The sequence below is a fragment of the Geotrypetes seraphini genome, chromosome 10 (genome assembly GCF_902459505.1).
Source record: "Geotrypetes seraphini chromosome 10, aGeoSer1.1, whole genome shotgun sequence".
Lineage (NCBI taxonomy): Eukaryota > Metazoa > Chordata > Amphibia > Gymnophiona > Dermophiidae > Geotrypetes > Geotrypetes seraphini.
Genome location: NC_047093.1, coordinates 99068456 through 99083774, shown reverse-complemented (window position 1 = coordinate 99083774; position 15319 = coordinate 99068456). Strand labels below are relative to the sequence as shown.

The following is a 15319-nucleotide window of genomic DNA, read 5'->3' as shown; positions in this document are numbered from 1 at the left end:
CCCCGCGTACCGATTCTCTGCCGGCCACTGTCACAGGCGCGCATGCGCACTCCTGTGGACACAGACCTACAGATCATGGAAGCACGCAGTTCAGAGTGCGCATGCGCGGCTAGGGTTTTATTATTAAGATATATTAGAGAATCGTGTTGCCGCTATGCTGATTGCAGCAAGGGAATCTCCCTGCCACGATCAACTGAGCGGCAATGTCCCCACCCCCGACACTCCGCAGCAGGAGGAATGCCCAATTCCTCCTACTGCCACTCCCAAACTCCCCTCGATTTCCCCTGGCAGGAGGGATGCCCACTCCCCAATAGCCCCCCCCAAACCCATGACACCCCCCTTTTACAAAAGCTTGGAAGAGGTTTATAGCTTCGGCTGGCACGCTGAATGCTCTGCGCTGCTCCGACAGTCATAGAGTTCTTATGAGCATTGGAGCAGCACAGAGCATTCAGCGCACCGGCCAACATAAGAACATAAGAACATAAGTAGTGCCTCTGCCGGGTCAGACCAGAGGTCCATCCCGCCCAGCAGTCCGCCCCCGCGGCGGTCCAACAGGTCATGACCTGCCTTAATCACCAGAAGGGGCCCCCTTGCCCCCTAGGTTTCTCATCGAAGTCCTATCTTCCCATCAATGTCCTAACCCTCCGGCCTTGCACCTGCACGACCTGGTGAGCTGTCTATACTTATGCAACACCCCAGCACCTCCCTCAGTACCCCACGATCCCCTTTTCCCTCAGGAATCTGTCCAATCCCTGTTTGAATCCCTGTACTGTACTCTGCCGGATCACATCCTCCGGGAGCGCATTCCATTTGTCCACGACCCTTTGGGTGAAGAAAAACTTCCTTGCATTTGATTTGAACCTATCTCCCTTCAGTTTCTCTGAGTGCCCCCTTGTACCTGTCGTCCCTTTTAGTCTGAAGAACCTGTCCCTGTCCACCCTCTCTATGCCCCTAAGTATTTTGAAGGTCTCTATCATATCCCCCCTGAGCCTCCTTTTTTCCAGAGAGAAGAGCCCCAGTTTATCCAGCCTCTCAGCATATAGGAAGTTTTCCAGCCCTCTTACCAGTTTCGTTGCCCTCCTTTGGACTCTCTCAAGAACTGCCATGTCCTTCTTGAGGTGCGGCGACCAATATTGAATGCAGTATTCCAGATGTGGGCGCACCATCGCTCGATACAGCGGCATGATGACTTCCCGCGTCCTGGTTGATATGCCCCTCTTGATGATGCCCAGCATCCTGTTGGCTTTCTTCGAGGCTGCTGCACACTGTGCGGATGGTTTCATGGATGGATCCACTAGCACACCCAAGTCTCTCTCAAGTCCGGTGTCTTCCAGCAATCTCCCCCCCATTTTATACTCGAACAACGGGTTCTTTTTCCCTATGTGCATGACCTTGCATTTATCTACGTTAAAGCGCATTTGCCATTTGTTTGCCCAGTCCTCCAGCTTATCGAGGTCCCTTTGCAGTTCCTCACACTCCTCCCTGGTCCTAACTCTGGCGCAGAGCTTGGTATCGCCTGCAAATTTTATAACCTCACACTTTGCCTCCGTTTCCAGGTCATTGATAAATATGTTGAAGAGTAGCGGCCCCAGCACCGATCCCTGCGGCACACCGCTCGTGACTCCCCGCCAGTCAGAATATTGGCCCTTTACTCCGACCCTCTGTAGTCTACCTGACAGCCAGTGCTTGATCCATCTGTGTACATCCCCGCCCACCCCGTGGTTCCACAGCTTCCTAAGCAGCCTTTCATGTGGCACCTTGTCAAAGGCCTTTTGAAAATCGAGGTAAATGATGTCTATGGGTTCCCCTTTGTCCACCTGACTGCTTATTCCCTCAAAGAAGTACAGAAGGTTTGTCAGGCACGACCTTCCCTTACAGAATCCGTGCTGGCTTGTCCGCAGTAGGCCATTTTTCTCGATGTGCTCGCAAATGCTGTCCTTGATCATTGCTTCCACCATCTTCCCTATAACTGAAGTCAGGCTCACCGGCCTGTAGTTCCCGGGGTCACCTCTCGATCCCTTCTTAAAGATAGGTGTGACATTCGCCAGTTTCCAGTCCTCTGGTACCTCTCCAGTTTTCAAGGATAGGTTGCAAACATGCTGGATTGCGCCCGCTATTTCCTGACTTCCACGTTTTTGTAAAAGGGGGTTTAGTTAGGCACTTTGGATTAGGCGCTTATTTTTTTATAGAATCATGTTTTGAGTTAGGCACCTAACTTTCAATTAAGTCCATTTAAAGCCAATTATGATGTGTTAAGTGCCAGTTATCAGCTCTCTGAGTCACCTAACTTTGTCGTTTTGAAAATGAACTAGGGCCAAGTGCTTAAACTTAGAAGCAAAAAGTGGGTGGCTAAGGGGTGGAGCTAAGATAGGGCAAACCGATTACATGGTCAGCACTGACCTCCAGTACTTGCGAAATTAATTACAGACTTAAAGTATATGCAACATACATTTGAATTATAAGAAACAAATCACTTTTGGGGGTCTTCCAGGCAGTGGCATAGTAAGGGGGGGCAGTCCACTCATGCGCCATCTTGCTAGGGGCGCAGGCAACTCTCCTCCTTTCGGCCCCCCACGCTCCTGCCCCTACTATGCTTGCCCCATGCCTTTCCCAATACATTTTTTACTTCTCCAATGTGTGCAATATTGCTGCCCGCATCAGCGCTCTCTCTGACATCACTTCCGGGTCTTGCGCCTAGGAAGTGATGTCATAGACAAGCAAACACCAATGCAGGCATGCTACTTGTGTCGAAGCTAAAAAGGTATGGGGAACGAGAAGGGGCGCAGCGGGGGGACAGGGAAGAGAGCAGTAGGGGCGCCACAACACCAGACACCTCTCACCCTTGCTACACCACTGCTTCCAGGTACTTGTAACTCAGCCTGGCCACTGTTGAAGACAGGATACCGGGCTCACTGGATCTTGCTCTTATTTTGCATGACTTTTCTTATGTTCAGTTATCTAACACATGGAAGCAGCGACAGCAGCAGTCATAAGACTGTGTGTTACTTTGTGCTCACCTGCCTTTGTATTTCCTGCCTAAAGGAAAGATCACTCAAGAGGAGGAAGAGGTTGGGCTTATGACTATTCACTGAATCAAATGCCATGCTGTCTGTCACTATCACTACCATTGTTGTAACTGTTCATTTTACACAGTGCTTGGTATACTTCTAGCAATCAGTAAATAAATATTACACTTCCCCCTCCTGATTTGCGGTTTTAGGACTCGCGATTTGGATTATTTGCAATTTTCTAAAACTGGAATCACCCCCACCTCCCGGACCTCCCCAGACCTTACCTGGTGGTCTTGCGGTCTTTTGGGGCAGGAGAAATCTACCCTTACTCCTGCCCCGTGCTGATCACTCATCCAAAATGGTTGCTGTGAGTTCCCGTCACTATAGGAACTCACGGCAGCCATTTTGAATAAGTCATCTGCACAGGGCAGGAGCATAGGAAGATCGCTCCTGCCCTGAAAGACCGCTAGACCGCCAGGTAAGGTTCGGGATGCCGAGGGGAAGGCAAGATGGAGGCAGGGGTGGGTCAGAGTCGGCCCAAAAGTTATTCACAAAATTTTCAATATTCGTGGGCCAGCTCTGCCTCTAACCTTTGCAAATATTGAGGGAGGAGTGTATATGGCATTTTAAAATGAAATTTCTTTCGATGTATTTACGGTACTTCTGGTACAATATTAGGCAGCAAGGAATGCTAACAGTTTGCAGGTATAGTTGCAAAAGTGTCTACAGACTCCTCTAAACTTACGAGGAAATGGATAGGATTTGATATACCCATGGTTACCAGATTTTGCATCTGGAAAAAGAGGATGCATGGCCCTTCCCCATTCCTCCCCCAAACCCCAGCCCAAGCAAACCTCATTCCTTTGGGTCAAGTCTGGAATGGAATTGCGTATTGTCCCAAACTCAGCAATTTCAAACTCACAGTTCTGCATTCAGTAGTGCTTGGTAGCATAATGCACATCCATTAATTCAGGTTCCTGGAACAGCTCTTCTGGAATCAGTTCTTCCTGAAACTCTATCTGCTCCTCCTGGGTTGGTGCTGCAAACTCTGTAGAAGAACCAGCTTCCTCTACTTCCATCAGGTCTAGGCCATTACCCTGATTTGAGCTGGGAAACTGCTCCATGGAGAGAGGCCTGTTCCTCCTCCCTATCTTCTCCAACAGCATAGAGAAATCTGTAGGCTTTTCAAGGGAAGAGCCACGCCCTACCCTTTCTCTAGCTTGTGGCTGTCAGGGAGACTGCAAGACTTCCTATAAACAGGACTGGATTTAAAGCCTATGTTTCTAGGTGTGTTAAAAGGTGCGGTGACTGGGGAGGTTTTCCATATCCTTCCATTCTGGGTCTGACCAATCATCAGGCTGTTCTCTCTGGCTCTGTGGTTTAGCCTGTGAAGACCGCTTTCTGAGTTTACCTCTACCTTTTCTATGCAATTTCACTGGGACCACGGCAGGCACAGAGCCTGACTGGTCATATTAAATACAGATGCGATGTGATGACATCGAATGCATGTGCACATATGTGTGATATCACCACGTCACATTCGTGCATGCGCATATGCACTCTAGATTCAGCCCCAATCTCAACAGCTTTTCAAAACCCGGACAAAGTGACAGGTTTTGAAAAACCATCCGGACACCTCGACAATCCTCTAAAAAGAGGACATGTCCAGGTAAATCTGGATGCCTGGTAACCCAAGTCTGGTCCTCGAGATTTACTGGCAGACAAGGTTTTCAGGATATCCACAATGAACATGCATGAGAGAGATTTGCATACCGAGAAGGCAGTGCAGGGAAATCTCTCTCATGCATATTCATTGTGGACATCCTGAAAACCTGGCCTGCCAGTAGATCTCAAGGACTGGATTTGTGCAGCCCTGATCTAAATATACCTTCTTTCTGTGGTTACGATCAAAGCAGTTTACATATTATATACAGGTACCTAGGGTAATGGAGGGTTAAGTGATTTGTCCAGAGTCACAAGAAGCTGAAGTAGGAATCAAACCTGGTTCCCCAACTTCTCAAGCTGTTGAACTAACAATTAAGCTACTTCTCCTTTCCAATGTTAGAAGAGGCCTAACATTTACAGCAATGAGCTAAACAGGAAACCCAGGACTCAAATATCGCTTTTTCCACTAAAGTTCCTTTTTCATCCTGGGCCAGTTATTTTATCTAACACTAAGATACAGGTTCTTGAAGATAGAAAAGTGAGGTGACTAGAACAACTCCAAATGAAACAAGTCCTCACTCAACAGGAAAATGATTCAAAATAGAAGAACGGACCAACCAATAAGAGGAACGGACCATTCCTCTTATTTTTTTATTAAGATTTCTTCATATTTCTTTATTTCTTTATTTCAAACATTCTTGCTCCAAGCTATAATGCCCGACGGGACCCTATAACTAAGAGGAAGCCAAAATAAGTGCTCCCTGCTGGTACCCTTGAAAAAGCCAGTGTTGGCGAAACGGGTCCCGTCGGGCATTATAGCTTGGAGCAAGAATGTTTGAAATAAAGAAATATGAAGAAATCTTAATAAAGAAATAAGAGGAATGATACAAGTTGGTCCGTTCTTCTATTTTGAATCATTTTCCTGTTGAGTGAGGACTTGTTTCGTTTGGACCAGTTACTTTATCTCCCATTGCCTTCAATACAAATATAGATCATAAGCTCCTTGGGGAAGGGACATTTCAAACTTAATACATATCCAGAGTTGCCAAGGTGGACAACCCATTCAGTAGGAGGTTTAGGGCCTGCCTCCAGCCCAGCCTACTGCATTCATAGTTCTGCCTAGCCCTACCAGTGGTCTCAAACTTGAGGCCTGCCAGGTATTATTTGGAGGCCCTCGGTATGTTTATCGTAATCACAAAAGTAAATAAAACAGTTTCTTGATCATATGTCTCTTTAGCTATAAAAGGAAAGATTTATAAACTATGAGGAGTTTTACCTCATGCAAAATTATCATTTCATTAATAAGACATTAACTTTTTTTTCTGAGGCCCTCCAAGTACCTACAAATCCAAAATGTGGCCACTGCTCTACACGTAGTACACACCAATTCATGGCCAGCAGCAAAAGAAGTGGCCTCCCTGTCCAGCAGCAGCAGGAAGTGCCTTTATAAAATGTCATCTCCGGCTACCAGTGGGACTGTAGGAAATGACCGCGGAAACCTGGAGACTTGGCAAGTTTGACTTATCGTTGCACAGTGCTGTGTACAGCTAATGAACCATCATTTGCGAACTGCATCCCCTCTGAAAGACTGTACTCTATGCTGCTGCCAGTTGGCACGGTATATCAGATACAGACTTTGAGTATCAGAGAGAAGATAATTTAATTTAATTTAATTTTTATATACCGCTAATAACCGTGAGGTTTCTAAGCGGTTTACAAAAATGAATGCATTAAAAGATACAATAAATAAAAATAAATATGATAGGTACTTGGAAATTCCCTAACTGTCCCAAAGGCTCACAATCTAACTAAAGTACCTGAAGAGACAATTTATGAAAAATAAAGATAAAATATAAAGACAGAGATAGATATAGAGATAGAAATTAATATTTTACCAAGTAATGAATAAATAAATTAAAGATAGAATTAAAAATAAATAAGTAAAATAAATAAAAAATAGAGATAAAAAATAAGTATCAAGAGAAATAAAAAATATATATTTAAAGTATTTTCCCCTGCTGGATCGGGGGAGGGGTGTAACTGTGATCAGGTGCCCTGCTGGAGAGGGGCTCCCGATACTGCTGCTGGTCTCGGTGAGCCGTTGGCACCGCTTGCAAAAGCTACTGTACTGATACCTTGGCACAATAAACTAATTCAATCCTCTGGAGAGAGCATGCTGAGAAGCCCTAGTATATAACTAATAGGGGAATAGATTAAAGATTTGTTCCCCCATTCTTATACATAGATACTCTGGCAGAAATGACAGCCATAGAGTTGAGTGGCAGAGAACATTATTGAGGTGTTCTAGTTCCCAGCAGCACGGCAGCACATCACTGGGCTCAGTGTCCTTAGTGGAATATGAATTAGTAGAAGCTTTCCTAAGCAGAAAGCCTACATCTCCTTCTTAGTGAAAGAAATGTGAAAATGAAATGGAAGCTTGCATGGATCTTTACTCAGTGCTAACTGATTTATTCTACTTCTTTCTATTACTTATTCTACTTCTTATACTTTCTAATAAGTTAATATATAGCTTGATAGCATCTTGTTATTCTTTAGGAGTGTTTCACTAAAATGTGCTAAGATTTTGCACTTAGCATGACTTAACAGAAAAAATTACAACATGCTTTGTGCAGAGGCTATATGGTAATTGATGGACGCGTGTCCAACATGTCCTCAGCAATTACTGTACTGAAAACTGCCCTAGCATGCATAAACATGGCTGCAATTAGAATGATGCACTAAATACTTCCTATTAAGGAGACACCCATTCTCCACCCAGAACCCTCCTAGTTTCTACCTCTAAAACAATATGCAGTTAACATATGAATAAGCACATGTTCTTTGCCTTCTCTTTAGATAAATGCAACATGTACATAAATTATGGGACCTGCCCCAGTGCAATTATGCGCTGGGCCTATGACGTGTATTCAGGAAGATGTATGGCCTTCCAATTTCAAGGGGCCCAGGGTAATGGAAACAATTTCCCTACCCTACAGGAATGTAAAGCTGCATGCTGTTAACACAGTGGAGGTAAGTAACACTTTTCTCCTTCTTCCCAAAGTATACTCGTAGCTCCAGGAACAAGAAAGACAGATTATGCCAATAGATCTAGTCAGCTCACCTTGATTCTTGTTGCATTGCAAGGATGTGCATTCATTAGAGTGTATTTGGTTAGTTTGAGCATCATAAAAATGTTAGTATGTGCAAAATTCAGTGTAATAAAAATTAATCAACCAAATTAACATATGCACAATTGATTTATGAGGGTGGTTTGAAAAGTTTGGTAAAAAAGCAAATTAAACATTGTAGTCTCCATCAAGGGCTATACACTTAGGGGCAAATTCTATAAAAGACGTCCCAATTGCAGGCAGTAGTAGGCATCCTACAACTGTCTAACCAGCCAATTGGGACACACGTTTTCTTAAAAAAAACAAAAAACCCTCAGAGGCAGGCCGCCTACACTATAGGCGTCCGCCACCAATGCAGGGAGGCACCTAGGAGTGCTTAAGCTCGCCCAAGGCTGGGCATGGTTTCATCTGGAAGTGGCCTTGGGTGAGCTTAAGCAGCCCTAGGCATCTCCCTAGGGTCACACTAGGTAGCAGAAATGTAGGCCAACAAAAAACTGGTCTACATTTCAAATAAATGAGGCTGCTGAGCTGATCGCCACAAGGAAATCTCCCTGCTGTGATCACTTGAGTAGTCGTGGTAGGGAATCTGCCCCCCCCCCCTCTAAGTTGGCCAGCAGGAGGGATGCTCACTCCCTCCTGCTGCCAACCCCATAGAACCCCTGAACCCCCAACACTCCCCAGACATTCTACAACATCCACAGCCTTTGGTATCGGGCCAATCAGTCTTAGGTGACTCCCAGTGCATCTCAGAATACACTGGGGAGGAGGCCTAAGATTCCAGTTGGACCAGGCACCTAAGAGCAATCAGGGTCTTAGGCCCCTCTCCGGCGCATCCCAGAATGACTCAGGAAAGGGAAGGCCCATCATTCTGGAAGAGGCGTGCCTGCCAGCAAGAGGGTATGGGCATCCCTCTTGCCAGCTATCTCCTAAAGGTAAGGGGGGTTGGGAGGTGTCAGGGGGGATGCTGAGGTATGAGGGATTGACAGGTGTTGGGGAATGTTGAGTGTTGGGGAGTGTTGGGTGAGTGGGGCCTTTGGTATCTGGCCAGTTGTAGTCTTAGGCCCTTTCGAAACAGTATCCATGAGTTCCTCCAAATAATTGCCCACCCACCATCTTTTCCGTTTACTATGTTCACTCACATTGAGCTACTTCTCTTGAAAAAGAACCACTGATGCCCAATGCCTAACTCCTGCAGCCTACGACCCCTTTGTGTTCCAAAAACAAAACTCTCTCCACTTACTACCAGGATTGAGGGATTTTTGACCTTCAAACCTCATCATAATCCCATAAATTCTCTTTGCCCCCTATCCCACTTGTCTTGCTTTTCCTCCACAATTCTCCCTAAGCCTCCTAAACTCTCTTTCCCCCTTTTTTCCCTGACCCACCATTCCCCAGTATCTCAAAGGCATGCACAGTTTTGCTGCTACAACTTCCTAGTGTCTCATATCCTCCCCACCCTTACCCTGTAGTGAGAAGAAGATAGAGAGCCAAAACGTTTTGACAGTCTTGCATAACTATATCATCTTCCATCACACAAAGTAATACAGCCAGAGAATAATATCCAGTCTAGATGTAATTTATAATAATACTCTGCTTGTAGAACTCTGTTCCAAATCAAACAGTTATTTCCTAATCAGCACCAATAACCTTCATTGGTGGGCTGAAGTATCTTCTTTGGCCATTGACACCAAATCAGTACCAAACCCACCGCCCAACCAAAATTAAGACCCTCCAAATTCAGGTACCACATTGAAGCAAACATACCCATCAAAACTAAAGCTGTGGCAAGTTTTTGGTGTCAGGGGAGCAGATTTTTATAAACAGTGTCGGGTTGAAATACTGGAATAAAGAAGATGGTTAGACTCAACATAGGCATAGGCAGTCGGCGACAGATTTTTGAGGAGGCTGGGGTGAGGCAAGGGCAGGGTAGGATGGAGTGTGGCAAGTCAAGTTAAATCCTGAGGGTGTTGACACCTATGTCAGCATTAAAGGTTAAGTGGGGGCACTTTCGAACACAACAGGGAAGAAACTCTTCATTATGTTACTCTAGTGCAATTGTGCTGACTCTATCCTCCATACTTCTGTCACTGATGGTAATATGTACACTACGCTGTGTATGTCTGGTAGAATTATGGAAATAATGAATAATAATACAGTAGTAGTAATATATTCCATGGAATTATGTGCCAAAAATGGCAATATAACCACAATCTGGTGTTCAATGGGAAAAATAAAATGATTTGGCTATCAATGTGTTAGGTACTTTGCCAAATGACTACCAAGCTTAAAATATACTACCTTTTAGTTTATTATTGAGTTAACAAACATATTTGAAATATGTATTAGTTATATTAGCTGTACCTAATAGTGCTGCCAAATTCAGGGAAAAATTTTTCAATTTGATTTGGCCTATTGAATTGATTTTTCGATTTGATTCACTTTCCTGCCCAATCAGGTGATATATATAAATATTTTTAAATAGCCTGATAGGTTTATTTTTGTAGCCTCTTCACCCACTCCACCCCCCATTTGCCCTCTGCCCCATGCCAATGCTGTGGTGTAAACAAAACCAAAAAACCTTTCCTCTCTCTGTTAGGTCCTAGCTCACGCTCGATAACTCCAGCAGGATACATATTTCAAATCTGACATATTGTAATCACAAAATAGAAAATAAAAATAATTTTTCGACCTTTTCTTGTGTGGTCTATTTTATTATTCAAATCATGTTAGTCCCAGCTCTGGTTTCTGTTTGTCTTCTGTTAACTCGCTCACCAATGTCTCCTGCCCATTTGAAATTTTCTTCTTTCCCCGTACTCACTATTCATCTTTCGTCTCTGTACCTTCCCTTTGAAGATCTGCCTGCTATGCACTCCTCACAGGTGATCACGCAACGCCTTGTTACTATTCTCGAATTCAAACGGTTTATTTCACTAATAGCCAGATCAGGAGCCCTTTCCAGCAGGGCACCTAGCATCATCTACATCCCTCCCCCGTTCCAGCAGGAGAGAGAACTACAGGAGGAGCAGCGCTGACGGTGCTCGGCACCAACTGCCAGTTTCACTAGTGGCCAGATCGGGAGCCCGTTCCAGAAGGGCACCTAGCATCATCTACACCCCTTCCCCGTTCCAGCAGGGGAGAGAACTACAGGAGGAGCAGCGCTGACGGTGCTCGGCACCAACTGCCAGTTTCACTAGTGGCCAGATCGGGAGCCCGTTCCAGAAGGGCACCTAGCATCATCTACACCCCTCCCCCGTTCCAGCAGGGGAGAGAACTACAGGAGGAGCAGCGCTGACGGTGCTCGGCACCAACTGCCAGTTTCACTAGTGGCCAGATCGGGAGCCCTTTCCAGCAGGGCACCTAGCATCATCTATACCCCTACCCCGTTCCAGCAGGGGAGAGAACTACAGGAGGAGCAGCGCTGACGGTGCTCGGCACCAACTGCCAGTTTCACTAGTGGCCAGATCGGGAGCCCTTTCCAGAAGGGCACCTAGCATCATCTACACCCCTCCTCCATTCCAGCAGGGAAGAGAACTACAGGAGGAGCAGCGCTGACGGTGCTCGGCACCAACTGCCAGTTTCACTAGTGGCCAGATCGGGAGCCCTTTCCAGCAGGGCACCTAGCATCATCTACACCCCTCCCCCGTTCCAGCAGGGGAGAGAACTACAGGAGGAGCAGCACTGATGGTGCTCGGCACCAACTGCCAGTTTCACTAGTGGCTAGATGGGGAGCCCTTTCCAGCAGGGCACCTAGCATCATCTACACCCCTCCCCCATTCCAGCAGGGGAGAGAACTGCAGGAGGAGCAGCGCTGACAGTGCTCGGCACCAACTGCCAGTTTCACTAGTGGCCAGATCGGGAGCCCTTTCCAGCAAGGCACCTAGCATCATCTACACCCCTCCCCCATTCCAGCAGAGGAGAGAACTACAGGAGGAGCAGTGCTGACGGTGCTCGGCACCAACTGCCAGTTTCACTAGTGGCCAGATCGGGAGCCCTTTCCAGCAAGGCACCTAGCATCATCTACACCCCTCCCCCATTCCAGCAGAGGAGAGAACTACAGGAGGAGCAGTGCTGACGGTGCTCGGCACCAACTGCCAGTTTCACTAGTGGCCAGATCGGGAGCCCTTTCCAGCAGGGCACCTAGCATCATCTACACCCCTCCTCCATTCCAGCAGGGAAGAGAACTACAGGAGGAGCAGCGCTGACGGTGCTCGGCACCAACTGCCAGTTTCACTAGTGGCCAGATCGGGAGCCCTTTCCAGCAGGGCACCTAGCATCATCTACACCCCTCCCCCGTTCCAGCAGGGGAGAGAACTACAGGAGGAGCAGCACTGATGGTGCTCGGCACCAACTGCCAGTTTCACTAGTGGCTAGATGGGGAGCCCTTTCCAGCAGGGCACCTAGCATCATCTACACCCCTCCCCCATTCCAGCAGGGGAGAGAACTGCAGGAGGAGCAGCGCTGACAGTGCTCGGCACCAACTGCCAGTTTCACTAGTGGCCAGATCGGGAGCCCTTTCCAGCAGGGCACCTAGCATCATCTACACCCCTCCCCCATTCCAGCAGAGGAGAGAACTACAGGAGGAGCAGTGCTGACGGTGCTCGGCACCAACTGCCAGTTTCACTAGTGGCCAGATCGGGAGCCCTTTCCAGCAGGGCACCTAGCATCATCTACACCCCTCCCGCGTTCCAGCAGGGGAGAGAACTACAGGAGGAGCAGCGCTGACGGTGCTCAGCACCAACTGCCAGTTTCACTAGTGGCCAGATCGGGAGCCCTTTCCAGCAGGGCACCTAGCATCATCTACACCCCTCCCCCGTTCCAGTAGGTGAGAGAACTACGGGAGGAGCAGCGCTGACGGCGCACGGCACCAACGGCCAGATCGGAAGTCCTTTCCAGCAGGGCACCTAGCATCATCTACACCCCCTCCCCCATTCCAGCAGGGGAGAGCCGACAGAGGAGAGCTGCAGTCCAACGCTCAGACCAATTGTCGATTCAGGAGCCCGTTCCAGCAGGGTACCCGACACCATCTTCACTCCTCCTGCATTCCGAAGGGTCTACCTCTGAGGATCTCGCATCATGTGCGGCAGCGGTGGAGATTACCTTGCCAGAGATGTCGCCTGTTCTTGGAGGAAACTCAGGACCCAGATAATAGCCATCGGAACTGGGGTTGACGGCAGTTAAAGAATAGAATGGGAATGGTGGTTGAAGTGAATTGGGGTGGAGATGGAGGTGGGTATGGAGAGGGATAGGGATATGATGTATTCCGGAAAGGCATTTAAGATGTGGTGTTAAATGATCATAATAATTACAAGTCAAAGATCTTGATGCTTTTTTGGAGTGTGTTTCTGTTTCTCTCTATGCTAATTTTTATCTCTATTTTGTTTACTTTAATTATTATTTTAATTCTATCTTTAAATTATTTATTCATTACTTGTTGGAATATTTCATTTCTATCCCTATCTCTACCTCTGTCTTTTTTATTTTTCATACTGTTTCTTCAGGTACTTTAGTTAAATTGTGAGCCTTTGGGAGAGTTAGGGAATTTCCAAGTACCTATCTTATTTATTTAGTTTTTATTTATTGTATCTTTAATGCATCATTTTTGTAAACCGCATAGAAACCTCACGGTTATTAGCGGTATATAAGAATTAAATTAAATTATCAAAGAAATGCAGTCAAATACAAAAAAGCAAAAAGAAAAGTTAGTAATTCAAGAAATTGTAACAAAGGATGAAATTCTGCCCCCTGTAGCCGGCTTTTACAAGGTACAGAAAGTTTCACTCTAACCCTGCTCTCTTTGTGCTCCAAGTTTTATACTCAGTACTTGTCATCTCTATAAATCTATAATTTTTTTTTGCCAAGCTTGCTATCTGACTTTCCTGAGAGTTTTCTTAGCAAATCTGCTTGTTGCATCTAATTTCCCTTGTTGTTATTAGTTTGCATAGCCACACCTTGCCTCCAGTCCCCCTTCCCCCAACTATCCATCCTGCTCTTTGTTTTTGTGAACTGATCATGCCTAAGTTTCATTTTCTTGATAAGGTGTACTTTTCTGGGAAATCGCATGTTGCATTTCTCTTACTTTTGTTGTTTAAAGTTACACAGACACTGATGTGCCTGTAGTCACATACTGTCTAAAAAGCTAACAGTACATTATATTCTTCAAGACTTCCATCTTGTCTTTGTCCTCCATTTTGTGAACATTCTTTCTCAGTCCCCTCTCAGTGATTCCGAATGACCAATGAGAGGACCGTCGCAGGCGTGCAGACATCCATTGGGGTAGCCGTGGATGTGGTTCCATGATTCAACATGAGGCTAGTAGTGCTTTTGCTGAAAGCTCATTTTCCCATAGTTCAACAAATGGACAGAACACAGCAGCAAATTATTAGCACAGCCAGAACACTCAGTGCAGAGAAAATAAGGCCTTTGGCTAAGGTACCAAGCCCTGTAAACCAAGAACTCAAGTTTCCCTACCAGGACCCAATTTAGATACCACCCTCATAGTCTTGTACCGAAAGCTTGGCTAAATCATAAATCATATTTACAGCATTCAATATAATATGTGTGCCATTTCTAATCAAAGTGCAGCATTGAAACTCATTAATAAGTGAACAGACTCCTCGAGCAGTTAACATGCAATCTAGTGCTCATCTATTTTGAAAAGCCACGTGAGAAACATCATTTAATTGAGTCTGTTGTGCTATAACTGCTTTACAATATTCTGTAGTCGGGATATAAGAACATAAGAACATAAGAAATTGCCCCCGCTGAGTCAGACCAGAGGTCCATCTTGCTCAGCAGTCCACTCCCGCGGCGGCCCATCAGGCCTAGTGCCTGAACAGTGGCCCCTGATTAATTTTGTAACTTACCTCTAATCCCATCCCTATAATCTACCTCTACTCTTATCTGTACCCCTCAATCCCTTTATCTTCCAAGTACCTATCCAAAGCTTCTTTGAACCCCTGTAGCGTGCTCCTGTTTATCACATCCTCTGGTAGCGCGTTCCATGTATCCACCACCCTCTGTGTGAAAAAGAACTTCCTGGCGTTTGTTCTAAACCTCTCCCCTTTCAATTTCTCTGAGTGCCCCCTTGTACTTATTGATCCCTTTAATTTGAAAAATCTGTCCCTGTCTATTTTTTCTATGCCCTTCATGATCTTGAAGGTTTCTATCATGTCTCCTCTAAGTCTCCGCTTTTCCAGGGAGAAAAGCCCTAGCTTTTTCAGTCTGTCAGTATATGAGAGGTCCTCCATGCCCTTTATTAGCTTAGTTGCTCTTCTCTGGACCATCTCAAGTACCTCCATGTCCTTCTTGAGGTACGGCGACCAGAACTGAACACAGTACTCCAGGTGTGGGTGCACCATAGCACGATACAGTGGCAGGATGACTTCCTTTGTCCTGGTCGTGATACCCTTCTTAATGATACCCAACATTCTGTTTGCTTTCCTTGAGGCCGTAGCACACTGCGCCGATGCCTTCAATGTTGTGTCTACCATCACTCCCAGGTCTCTTTCAAGGTCG

General features: G+C 46.1%; 1 long non-coding RNA gene across 1 annotated transcript in view; it reads left to right on the top strand.

Moving 5' to 3' along the window:
* The window catches only part of LOC117368219, a 58590-nt gene that overhangs the window by 31321 nt on the left and 11950 nt on the right, over positions 1-15319 (top strand). The window contains exon 3 of the long non-coding RNA XR_004540928.1: positions 7533-7706. This is a non-coding gene — a long non-coding RNA (uncharacterized LOC117368219). The remainder of the gene's footprint in view (positions 1-7532; positions 7707-15319) is intronic.